The 12,505-nt window shown below is 37.5% G+C and overlaps 2 long non-coding RNA genes across 3 annotated transcripts; both read left to right on the top strand.

Moving 5' to 3' along the window:
* The first annotated feature begins 270 nt into the window (after window positions 1-270).
* On the top strand, window positions 271-1,614 carry LOC125139567. Its single transcript, XR_007138603.1, has 2 exons — window positions 271-768; window positions 1,445-1,614. It is a non-coding gene; the product is annotated as an uncharacterized LOC125139567 (long non-coding RNA).
* Window positions 1,615-2,543: 929 nt separating this feature from the next.
* LOC113657730 lies at window positions 2,544-8,003 on the top strand. Of its 2 annotated transcripts, XR_007138602.1 has the most exons (4): window positions 2,544-2,898; window positions 3,451-3,559; window positions 4,428-4,545; window positions 7,171-8,003. It is a non-coding gene; the product is annotated as an uncharacterized LOC113657730 (long non-coding RNA). The 2 variants fall into 2 exon arrangements; XR_003444228.2 differs by lacking the exon at window positions 4,428-4,545.
* The last annotated feature ends 4,502 nt before the right edge of the window (window positions 8,004-12,505 follow it).

Genomic DNA, 12,505 nt, shown 5'->3' with positions numbered 1-12,505 from the left:
ACAACACACAGGTAGGAAAACACATGACCTTGAATAAGTGAAAATACCAGTCCCAAATGTTCCTGAAAGGATGATAGCACTTAGTTGATAAGTTACAGTGAAGTTCCTGGTTAAGTAATTGCATTTGTTTTTACAATATTGTACACAGTTATTGAAAGGAAATGATTATATACTCCTGTGTCCCCCAGGTGAGTATAAGGTTCCTCTCAAGGTTTCTTCCTCATGTTATCTCAGATGGTTTTTCCTCACCACTGTCACAACTGTTTTGCTCATTAGGGACAAATTTATATCCGAAATGACTATTTTTCAGTAAAGCTGCTTTGATTCAATGTAATGGGATATACATAAATATTAATAATATTCAAAGCTGCCTGGTAGATGTGTGCATGCTATAAGTGACAAACATGTATGAAAAACAATTATCAATTAAAAATTCAAATGAATATCTGCGTTCAATACATTATGTATTTATTCATCGTGTGTTTTGACATTGCTTTTATTTTTTCAATATTTCTAAACATATGTGTGTGCCTTGCAGATTTAGCCTCTGCTATATCTATGATTTTAATATACTGTGACGATATTTTGATTCACAGAGATTTTAACTGTTAGACATTTGTAGGCATATTGTGTTACTTGTAACTAGGAGCTCATTCCATGACACGGCCACACGGGGGCGCATGTCGACTGTAGCCCGCTGTGACACCTCACACAAGTTTTATTGGAGTTATGGTGGATGTGCAGAACTTTATTTACTGGATTGAAACGGTGTGTACATCCTAGTGAAGTATCTTACAGTCTAACAGCCAGGTGTATTTTCGCTCTAAAATTATTTTGGATCCTTAATATGAAGATAAACGAGAGCTTTATACGTATTATTTCCTAAAACGATTTAATGCCTATTACGACACTGTTAAGAAAATCAAATTGAGAAAACAATTCATTTTTTAAACGTTTTATTCATTCGTTTTGTTCATTCTTTCTTTTCAAATGTACTTAAAGTTTCCAAAATTTACAATCATGATAACATTTTGTCATAATGAAGGACTCACGCACACACGCACACACGCACACACACACACGCACACACACACACACACACACACACACACACACACACACACACACACACACACACACTCTCTCTCTCTCTCTCTCCCTCTCTCCCTCTCTCACACACACATACACACACGTACGCACACACATGCACTTTCACACACACACGTACACCCACACGTCATCAGAGGAGGACGGCAGTTTGCAAAGGAGTCAACAAACAATGAAAAAACACTGATGCATGAACGATTTCAGTTTGTGATTCATTTTTAGGGCTGTTGTTATAAAACAGACACATCTTCAACAAAATTCTGTCACAGTATTTAAACCTAACAGCAGAAATGATCTCATTCCTTTTTTGTTAGTTTGTTTGTTTTTGTTTTTTTAGATTTGGGGTGGATTTGCTCATTTCCAACACACCAAACATCAGAGACAGCTGAGCTTGGCTTCTGTGTGAAGCTAGACATGTCATGCAGTAAACAAATAATTGTCGTATTTTTGCCTGGATTTCTCCACAGTGCAATGTGATACAACATAAATAAAAAATTGTGACTTGTGCCAGATGTTTATAAGGCTCCTTATTGCATTTCATGTCTGTGTGCGTTTCTTTAATAGAGACACATAGAGAGGGTTTATAGCATTGTTTTGAACCAACTGGGACATAAGGTTAATGCATTGTGCTGCAGTAGGCATAATAGCTCCTCCTACATTCTAAAACAGACACTGGCTTCAACTTCATGTCACTGTCTGATCCCCTGAAGAGGAAATGGAGCCATGAATTGTTCAACCTGTAACAACTTAGCTTGACAACATGCCTGTAGAACATGTTGAACAGACAGGCCAAGACATGTCACCTGAGAACAGACTAAATTAGGTTGTTTTTTTAAGGGGCTGGGTTTGTCTGCAGGGCAAGAATCTAATAAACACGTACCGTCATCCTCATCAGTCTTTCGTAATTTAAAAAACAAGTCGAGGGGATTCCCGTGTCAGCGAAACAGATTAAGCCATTTAAAACTTTACACCACATGTTATATAAGTTTGACCACCTGGTTTAATAGGATTCATTACACACTGATGACCCTTTCCCATCAGTCGGGGAGTTCAATGAAAAACAGTTATGGGACCCATCAGCCTGATTCCAGGCACAGATTCAGGATGATCCGTGTGCCAGTCACCGCTCTAATCCTGGCACAAACCCACTGAACCTGTGTGGTTTAATTTGGAAGTCACCTAATTAGGCTTCTGTTCACATTGACTGTGTCATTGGGCTATTTTAAGATTTGCTGCATCAAAGGAGTGTACAAAGGCAGACCCTCGAGAGCTGCAGGATGAATTGGTGTCTTTATTGGAAGGCCAGGTTTAATTAACCGTGAAGTCATCATGGCTCGAGTGGTTTTTCGATGCGTTATCAAACTAGATTAAAGGTGCTGATTTTAAAGAACTGTTTTTTTAAATTTTATATTTAAATAAAGTTAACAAATGTGGAAATGTTTTTTACTGTAATCTTTATTTTGCTCCACTAACACGATGGCGTGCCTTCACTGTTTTGTTCTTTGTTCTCATTCTCGGAACAAGCAGCAGTGACTAGCTAAGAGCCTCAGGGAAGCTGTTTATAAGTGTGTGAGCAAATCTGTATCTCTCCCTCTCTCTCTCTCTCTCTCTCTCTCTCTCTCTCTCTCTCTCACACTCTCTCTCTCTCTGAAGCCAGAACGGTGACTAATGCTGGCTGCTACCCAGACCACTGTTTACATGTCTGCACTTAGGGAAAGAGAAACCGGTCTGAACCAGTGCATACTGACCCACAAGGCTATTCCAGAAGTCTGTTCTTGCACTGCATTTAATGTGAGTACAAATTCCTGGAAAGTCACAGAGGATTCCCGTTTCATTCCCATAGGGCTCACGGGTGCCTCTGGATGTTCAACAGGCAAATTTGAGACATCACGTGAATAGCAGTCAAGGTGTTTACTTCTAATCTTTGTTCATATCTTGAGGTTTATTTATTGCCAAATGTGGAGCGGTAAGAACCTTCAGACATTGTTTTTGATTAAAAATAAGGGGCTAAAAAATCAGTTATATAATCCCAGATGGCTACACTCAATCACAACTCAGCTAGTAGACTAACATTCAGTGAGAATGTAAGGGAGCCTGCTGTTATGTAAAAGTGACATGAAACGAAGATGGACTAAGTAAACATCTTGATAGACTGCTCTGCGGGTTAAGCAAGGGGTCACCCTTCCCCCTTGTACCTTCCTCTGTCTTGTATTTCTCATACCAGCTTTTCCTGACTCACTCGCTCTGGGAAGCTGTTTATAAGTGTGTGAGCAAATCTGTATCTCTCTCTCTCTCTCTCTCTCTCTCTCTCTCTCTCTCTCTCTCTCTCTCTCTCTCTCTCAGCTTTTCACTCACAATGGACTGAAATTGTGGTGAGGACATTCAGTCTTAGTCACAGAGAATGTGATGGCCTTATTTAGCCATTATACATCATCAAGATCAAGATCACCAGGTGGGTAATAGATTGTGGTTTTTGTGGAACTTAGCTTTTTTTATAATCTTTCCTCAGGACTTTTCCATCGTTAACTACAGCTGTAAGCGATGTTATCACTTCTGGCTAACTTCCTCCACTGAGAAAGTGGACCACTTCCTTTCAGACTCACGCCCTTCATGTGAAACTCTGTTCAAAACATCTTTCTGCAAAGGCAGACATGCACATATTACAAATAAGATAAATAAAAGAAAAACAATAAAGAACAGTGCTTTTGTTTCCTGTAAAAAGTTACACAGCTGATAGAATACCCCCCAAAAAATTAGCAATGCCTGCACTGATGGAATTTGTCGAATTAACTAACATTAAATGTGTTATTTGTTGTTCCCACAATGTCACTTTTGCAAGCTACATGTGAGCAAACAATACACACAGTGAAACACTCACTCACTCTCACTCATTTTCTACCGCTTATCCGAACTACCTCGGGTCACGGGGAGCCTGTGCCTATCTCAGGCGTCATCGGGCATCAAGGCAGGATACACCCTGGACGGAGTACAGTGAAACACTTCTAAGAGATATACTTAGATGTTAGTTATGCTAGTTAGCTAACACTCTTAGGGGGGGAAAAAAATGTTAACTCTAGAAGAAGAATCCAGCAACTTTGGAAGGATTTCCGAGAAAATCCCTTTTAAAAAGTTAAAAATCTTTAACAATCTGAATACCACTCGAGAAACCATTTCTGTATGTCTAGATAGTTTATAAGTTAAATAATGTAAGTAAATATAAATGCATTATTTATACAGAAAATACGTCTCAGAGGTATACACCTAATGGTTTGCTACCTTACTATATATTGCATCCATGTACTAATTCTATATTGTTTTAGTGAAGAAGACAAAAAGGGACCCCAATTTGCCACTGGGACTTGAATGGTTAGCATGTTTAGTGTTAGGGCTTTGAACCTGCCTCCACCCTGTGAGCACAGAGTTTGGGGTTTCCTCCAGGTACTCCAGTTTCCTCCCCTAATTCAAAGATATGCATTATAGGCTAGTTCACATCTCAAATGGTCTGTCCTCTGTGTGTGTATATAAGACTGTGTCCTGTCACTAGTCCTCTGGGACAGAGTCCAGGATCTCTGTGGCCCTGTCAATGAAAGGCGCTACAAAAAATGTATGATTGCTTGGATAGACCCCAATTGGAGAACCACTGTGTAACTTATGCAAGTTTAATTTACACACTGTGTACTTATCTTAAAGTACATTTGGATACTTTTTTCTGTTAAAAATGGCACTATACATATATATATCTAGCAACACTAGCTAGGAGAGCTATATATTTATATATAAATATAAAATTACTTTAGATTTTCTGTTTGGCTAATTTTAAACTAAATAAACCAAATTCAGCACTGGATGAGCAACTCCAAGTCTGTTATCTAACTAATATCCTTATTTATTGTTTACACCTGTGTGTAAACATCACAGTTGTTGCTGGGTGTTGACGGTGAAGCCAGAGTTCACGACATCTGACCTTTACTCATGAATAAAGTAAAGCACTTCCAGGTGCAGAAGTCATATTTATCTAGAGAGCAGCGCAAGTTTGAGTTCCTGGCATGAATCATGGATTTCAGGAGTCCTGACTCAGGGCAAAATGTTGTGTTCTGTAACTGATCTTAAATGCTGTAGCGATGTCCAAGCTATAAAAGTGAGGAACCCACCCAGAGAAATCAGTTCCTTCTGCAGGAGATGTTTTGGCATTTTGTTTTTCCATTACACATTTAGCAGCGATTCATTTTTCAGAAACCTCACAGGCTTTAACTTCTTTCCTGTATGTTTCTGTAAAATTTGATCTAAAAAACGCCAACTTACAACTTATACAGTATAAAGTACTTCATAGATTTCACCTAACTGGACAGAAATTATTTAAAATGGGTTTTACTTCAGAAACATGCTCACATTGCACACAAAACACCCTAGATACATATTTATACGTTATTTGGCAATGCACTGCGGTTAAAACATTCTGGGAAAACGTTATCGACTCACTATCCAACCTTATGGGTTGTCACATCTCGCTGTCTCCCTCCCTCTGTATATTAGGTGACATATCCATAATCAATTTAAACAGTACAAACAGTCAATTACTCCTAGTTGCTCTAACTATCGGCAAGAAAACTATCCTCATGAACTGGAAATCGAGGAACGCCATACACATTACAACTTGGAAAAATTTACTAATTGAGTACATCTCCATGGAAAACTTGTCTACCTCCACTCAAAATAATACATCAGAATTACACCCATCTTGGTTATCTCTCTTTAACTTCAAACAGTCATGAATCCACTGACCTTCTTTGTCTGAAGCCATCCTCAATGATACACCATCAATAATCACATCAATAATAACACATGATTGGGAGGAGGGAGGGTCAGGAAGAGGCAGCAACACAGACTAATAAATATAAATTAAATACTTATTATATTTAAAACTCTCTCTCTCTCTCTCTCTCTCTCTCTCTCTCTCTCTCTCTCTCTCTCTCTCTCTCTCTCTCTCTCTCTCTCTCTCTTTCCCTTTTTCGCTGCTTCTGGACCCTGGTTGGCTGTGGCATACTAGTCCCTGCCATGTGCAGTTCTGATTAGTCATGGGTGGGTGTGATGTGGGGCCGGGGGCATTGGACTTTCACCCTCCAGCTTGTACTTCTGTCTGATATTTCTTGTCTCCGGCTGGCCCAGCACTTGTCCTGCTGTTTTAATGCATTTTTTAATGCATTATTATTATTATTATTATTATTATTATTATTATTATTATTATTATTATTATTATTGCTATTATAACTACTACTATTATCATTACTATGAATGGCTGTAGAAGCATTATTATTGCTATTACTACTACTAGTTCTATTAGTCCTCTTTCTGATCCTTTAACCTCCCCTTCATTCTGGATGAAATGAGTATATTTGTAAATATATTTATCATTACTACTACTGCTAATACTATTATTACTATTTCTTATTAATTGGATTTTTCAATATTATTATTATTATTATTATTATTATTATTATTATTATTATTATTATTATTATTATTATTGCTATTACTGTTGATATTGTCACCTTCCTCTTACCCAATTTTACATTTACATTTTGTCTTGTGTGATACTATTACTGTCTTCATCGTTATTATTGTCATTATAATTATTATTATTAATATGTTTTCCTCTTTGATTTATGTATGTATATATATGTATATACGTGTGTATATATATATGTGCATATATATTTATATATGTATACACACACACACACACACACACACACACACACACACACACACGTTTTGTTTTGTTGGTCTTTGTATTTGTATTTTGCATCTAATAAAAAAAAATTGATCTTTTTATAACCACTTCTTATAAAGTGGTAATAAACTTCTTATATTCTTTTTATAACCAAATTCTTAGTCTTTTACTTGCTGTAAATTCATTAATGGTTACAGGTTTAAACAGCCAATGGGTGTATTCATGACCTTATCCCCTTGTGTACCTTTAGTTTCAGAATGCTTAGAACATTCATCACGTCCTCCACGTTTCAGTTCTTTCCTTTTTCCCCCTGTACATTTTTCTGCTTACAGGATGAACACCTTAGCCCTCAGGGGTCCCTGAACGATAGACTGTTTCTTTTGGAAGCGTTTCTGCCGAACAGCTGTGCGAGGCCTCCTGCCAAGTCCCTTTTTCACAAGCCCCCATTTCACACGGTGCATGTGTTGTTCATGCTGAAAACCACAGCAAACACAGCGAGAAATGGCTGCTACAGAACAAAGAGAGACAAAGGTTTTCAACATTGTCCATGTGGCTCCCAGGAGAAAGATAAGCCTGTCTGATGACTAGTGGCATCATTATGTCTCCCTACTGAGCGTTTATTTTGTTGCTCTGGGTTGTTCTTTGTGCAGGTCTGTACTTAATTACTTCCAGGAAACATGACATTGGAAGAAAATCAAAATAATACATCTGTCAGAATAGTGCGTTGTGCACAGATGACACACTTTGATTAACTCTGAACTGAAGAATTATTTTTTGAAGACAGAAAACAGCAACAAAAGCATGTCCTGTGTTGTGTAACCTTTCACCACATACTACTAGATCTTATTATATAACTTATACATAAATTATATGTTTTTGGGCCTTATACTAAACTCAGCATGACTAAATACCCCAAATCCAAACTTGAATAATCTTACTTGACCTTATGCATTAGTTTGTTTTTGAAAGACAATCACATGACATGACGTTGTTGTCATGATGTTGTTTGTTTATGTCTGCTGCTCAAAAAAATAAAATCATGGATTTTATCGAGAACTTGATTTTAGTGCAGAAACTGTGTGAGGAACCAAATGGGGTGTGTGTGTGTGTGTGTGTGTGTGTGTGTGTGTGTGTGTGTGTGTGTGTGTGTGTGTGTGTGTGTGTGTGTATAGGAATGCTGTGAAATCCAAGGAGTGTCTCCAGTTCAGTAGTAACTAAATCACTTTGTTTTTCAAAATCTGGCAGGAAATCAATGTTCACACAGCCATTTCATCCCTCAGACACTGATTCTCCTTAAAGGGCAAACAACATGCTGAAGCCAGCAGTACTGCAATCCCCTCTGTAACCTCTCCACCCGGTCCTGGCACTGGGCCAGTCAGAAAAAGCAGCGCAAACCAGAGCAAGCCAGTCCTGCCCTCACAACCCCAACACACTCACCCACTTGCATTTCCACTTCCTCTCCCTTGTTGTATTTCTCACTCCTGGGCCTTTTCTTTTCTCTCTCTCCAACCCTGACAGAGAAAAGAACAGCCAGGAATGGACAGATGAAAGATGGATGTAGCAGTTTCAACTTATTAGTTTCGTTTGAAAGCATTTTTTCAGCATCATAGTAACTGTAGTGTGTTTCAAGACAGTTACTCGATCAGCTGTGTGAGGGATAAACTGATGGCTAAAACCATTTCACCTCACAATGCTTTCTTGCTATTGTCTCAGCTATTATCTCTGAATCTGAAATGCTATCCCACATGCTTTCAATCAAATCCTACATTAGACTGGATTTGAAAACAGCTGCCAAGTCAGTTCTGAGAAAAAAAGCTGAGTAACATTTCATAGTAATGGCTGACTGTGAACTCAAAAAAACCCAGCTTGGTATGTGTTTGGCTCAAGGCAAGCACATTAGTCTTATAAGTAGCTCCAGTGTAACAGTTCTCAATGCCAAAACAATAAAAAACAACAAGGGTATTTTGCCCATATGGAGTTTTTTAGCTTAACTCCAGTTAAGGATCACGTCTCGCCCAGAGTTGTCAATAAACTTGTTCACCTTGTTTACTAAAACTCAAAAGCAGCTATGTTATAAACATGCTTTCTTGAAATGCTATTTTGGTAACTGACACACCACTATCCATCCCCACACCCTTCATGTTCCACCAATGGATCCAAGGTTCATGGTACTTAAAATAGTGAGTATGTGACATGATAACTTAGTATAGTCATCTTGTTGGTCAAATCTATATTAAATTAAGAAATAATCATTTTATCATTAGGTTTTAGGATATTTCTTGAGATAAATTTGACTTAATTGTTCTGGCTGTTGTGATGCCTATGTTTTTATGTTTTGTGCAACAACTTGCCTGCTGGCTTTCTAGCCAGGCCTCAGTGAAAGTGCCTATTTTTACAGGAAGAGGCTGCTTGACTGGCATTTGTGATCCAACCAGTCATAGTCATTTCCTGGAGCCCACTGACAGACTCTGGAAAGATTGCGTCAAATTAAACTGTTGAGCAACGTTTAATGACAGTTTTCCAGGCTAATGAATAAATATTGTTGTAAAAAAACATTGAGTCACATTCATCAAAATGTTATTTGCCTATTAGAGGAATAAGAATGGATGTGTTAGATTTAAAGCTTACATTTAGATATTTACACAGGATTCATCTCAGTTTGGTGAAGGAATTTGGTCCATTCTTGCATGCAGTAGCTCTTAGCTGCATAAATAATAACATTAGGCTCAGCAGCAGATATTCCTTCATCAATTCATGGATGATAGATACAAGTACAATATCCTTTTGTAATTTAAAATGTTGCATGAGACAACAGGAAACAAATCACTTGCTTGCTTTCTTGGGTTAAATAGTTCATGTCATGCCACCATCAATAGGACTTGGTCATTTGGTATTCTTGGATATTTGATATTCTTTTAACAATTGGCCTGTGTGAAATTTTCAAAGCAAGCAGTAAATGCGTGTTTCTTTATGCTACCATTTTGAACGAAAATGTGTGGGCTGAGAACTGATTTAATTATCTTCCGAGATGTAGGTGAGTGACATTAAGCTCTTGTCAGAGGATGTTGTTTCTTCCTACACGGTTGTGGTTGAATGCACTGAACCAGAAACAAAGAACAATTTTTTTCCATGCCCCTGCCCACCTACCCCAGACTATCAAACCAAATAAACGGTGTAGCACTCATGTTTATCTTGATCTGAATATCTGTTTCACATCTTTTGCCACAAGTATTATTTAATATGTATGCCTGTTTTTGAATATTTCGGAATGTGATGGCATAGGGCATTCAATTTGTTGCGTATAATCAAAATGTGCATGTTCAATACCTTTAAATCTGATGTTTAAGTCTTTTAAACCTTCTATCAGCCATACATATATATCCTTGCTGGAAAATCCAGTCTAGCCTGAAAACTGAGGCCGAGCTAGTCAAGCTGCTAGAGCATCAAAATTATTTTCCAGCTTTCTTGTTATTCTTATTCTCATAAACAACCCGTGTAGCATTATATTCACGTTATCAATCAACATAGAAACAGGAAATAATTCATTTTCTGTGTATGAGTGTGACAGAGATTTACAGTCGGTGGCAAGTAACAAGGTGGCATTGTGACAGCAGCTTGAATTTGAAATGAAATTGTTTCATTATGTAATGAAAACAAAATTGTCCGAGGTGTGTTGCAGTGGAATGAGTGATTTATACCACCACTTACTCAGTGTCCATGATCACTATACCAGTTTTTTTAAAACATGAATAGTTAACCAATAGAAATAGAAATATTTCTACATGCAGAATCTCAGATTTCAATTGCAAACTATCTGCATTTTCCTCACTCTCTTTATTTTGATTTTTATTATTATTATTATTATTATTATTATTATTATTATTATTATTATTATTAAAACAACACTACACAAAAAAACAAAACACATGCTTTTGACAGCTGAGCAGGTTCTGCATGCTGAGATAAGGTAATTCCAGCAACAGCGTGTCAGCTTGTTATCCTCGTACCTTTAAACCGCTGTGGTTTATTTCAGTTTAAAAGCCTCGTGTAGTCACGAATGTTTACTGTCTGACTTTAAAGAACAAGCAGTATGCAAAAAGGGGAAATTCACAGCGCGACCTGATTGGTTGGAAAAAGATCTGTTCACTGTTGACGCACGCCTGGAGACAGGAGAGCCAATGAGAAGAGACGGTGGGTGTGGCCTAAATGCAGCGCTCCACTGGAGGTCTGGTTTCCTGCAAAACCGCAGCATTTGTCCGGATATGACTTTGCGCACGAGGGCAGCTGCACGCGCTTTGTGCAGAGTCGTTCAAATGAACGTTCCTGTTTTGAGTACAAGAACTACAGATGCGACTGGGTGTGAAATATACATCACACACACACACACACACACACACACACACACACACACACACACACACACACACACACACACACACACACAGCTCTAGATGACCGCAGCAGACAGCTGTTCTGACAGTCACAGTTTAAAGCATGACAATGACACAACTTACACACCTGATTATTAAATACATAAAAAAAATATTAAATAAAAATAAAAAATACTTATTGCATGCAGTAGCTCTTAGCTGCATAAATAATAACATTAGGCTCAGCATCAGATGTTCAGTCATTAATTCATGGAGGATAGATAGATAGATAGATAGATAGATAGATAGATAGATAGATAGATAGATAGATAGATAGATAGATAGATAGATAGATAGATAGATAGATAGATAGATAGATAGATAGATAGATAGATAGATAGATAGATAGATAGATAGATAAACAGACATATAGTGATAGACAACAGACAGACAGACAGATAGATAGTGATAGACAACAGACAAATAGATAGACAGACAGACAGACAGACAGACAGACAGACAGACAGACAGACAGACAGACAGACAGATAGATAGATAGATAGATAGATAGATAGATAGATAGATAGATAGATAGATAGATAGATAGAAGTAAATATAGAGCACACGTAGCTTAGTTATCAACTTGTGCTGTCCTTATTTTTTACAGCACCATAAGAAACACTGACAAAAACATGCCTTTGAGACCTGAGCAGGTTTCACCGATGAGAAATCTCTCTTTAAGACCTTAGAATCTGCACTGGATATTGTAACAGACTCCTGTCATTCATTTGTAATGCTTTTATCTGATAAACACACTTCTTTGCACCAATTGAGCAGTTGTAAACCTTAATTACATTATTCCACAAGCTACAGTAGGAAACATACTTATCTGAAATCTGTTCAGCAGTGATAGCAATAAGATGTCAATAATACTTAAGGTTAATCAGTACATTAATTCATGAGGTTTTATTGATGGGATAATAAGAAGGATATAGAGCAAAGGATTATATTTTTTTTATGTGTTTCAAGTCTGTTATGTTCTACTGGCTTCATGCCAGGCTTCCATTGAATACCAATTGGTAAGCAGTAAAACCTTTGTTCAAACCAAAAGAAAAACCCAAAAACTTATGGCAAAAACATCTGAATGTGTAATTCATACACTGATTGAACAAAGTGTACTTAGTAAACTGACTCAAAAAAAATGACCCACCTTGTTGATGTTTATTACATCTGCAACTGCTTATCAGCCAAATTTGACAATGTGAAACATAGATGTCAGTGAAGCAGGATGAAAAAT

The sequence above is a fragment of the Tachysurus fulvidraco genome, chromosome 2 (assembly GCF_022655615.1).
Source record: "Tachysurus fulvidraco isolate hzauxx_2018 chromosome 2, HZAU_PFXX_2.0, whole genome shotgun sequence".
NCBI lineage: Eukaryota > Metazoa > Chordata > Actinopteri > Siluriformes > Bagridae > Tachysurus > Tachysurus fulvidraco.
This window is presented reverse-complemented; position numbering and strand designations above follow the sequence as displayed.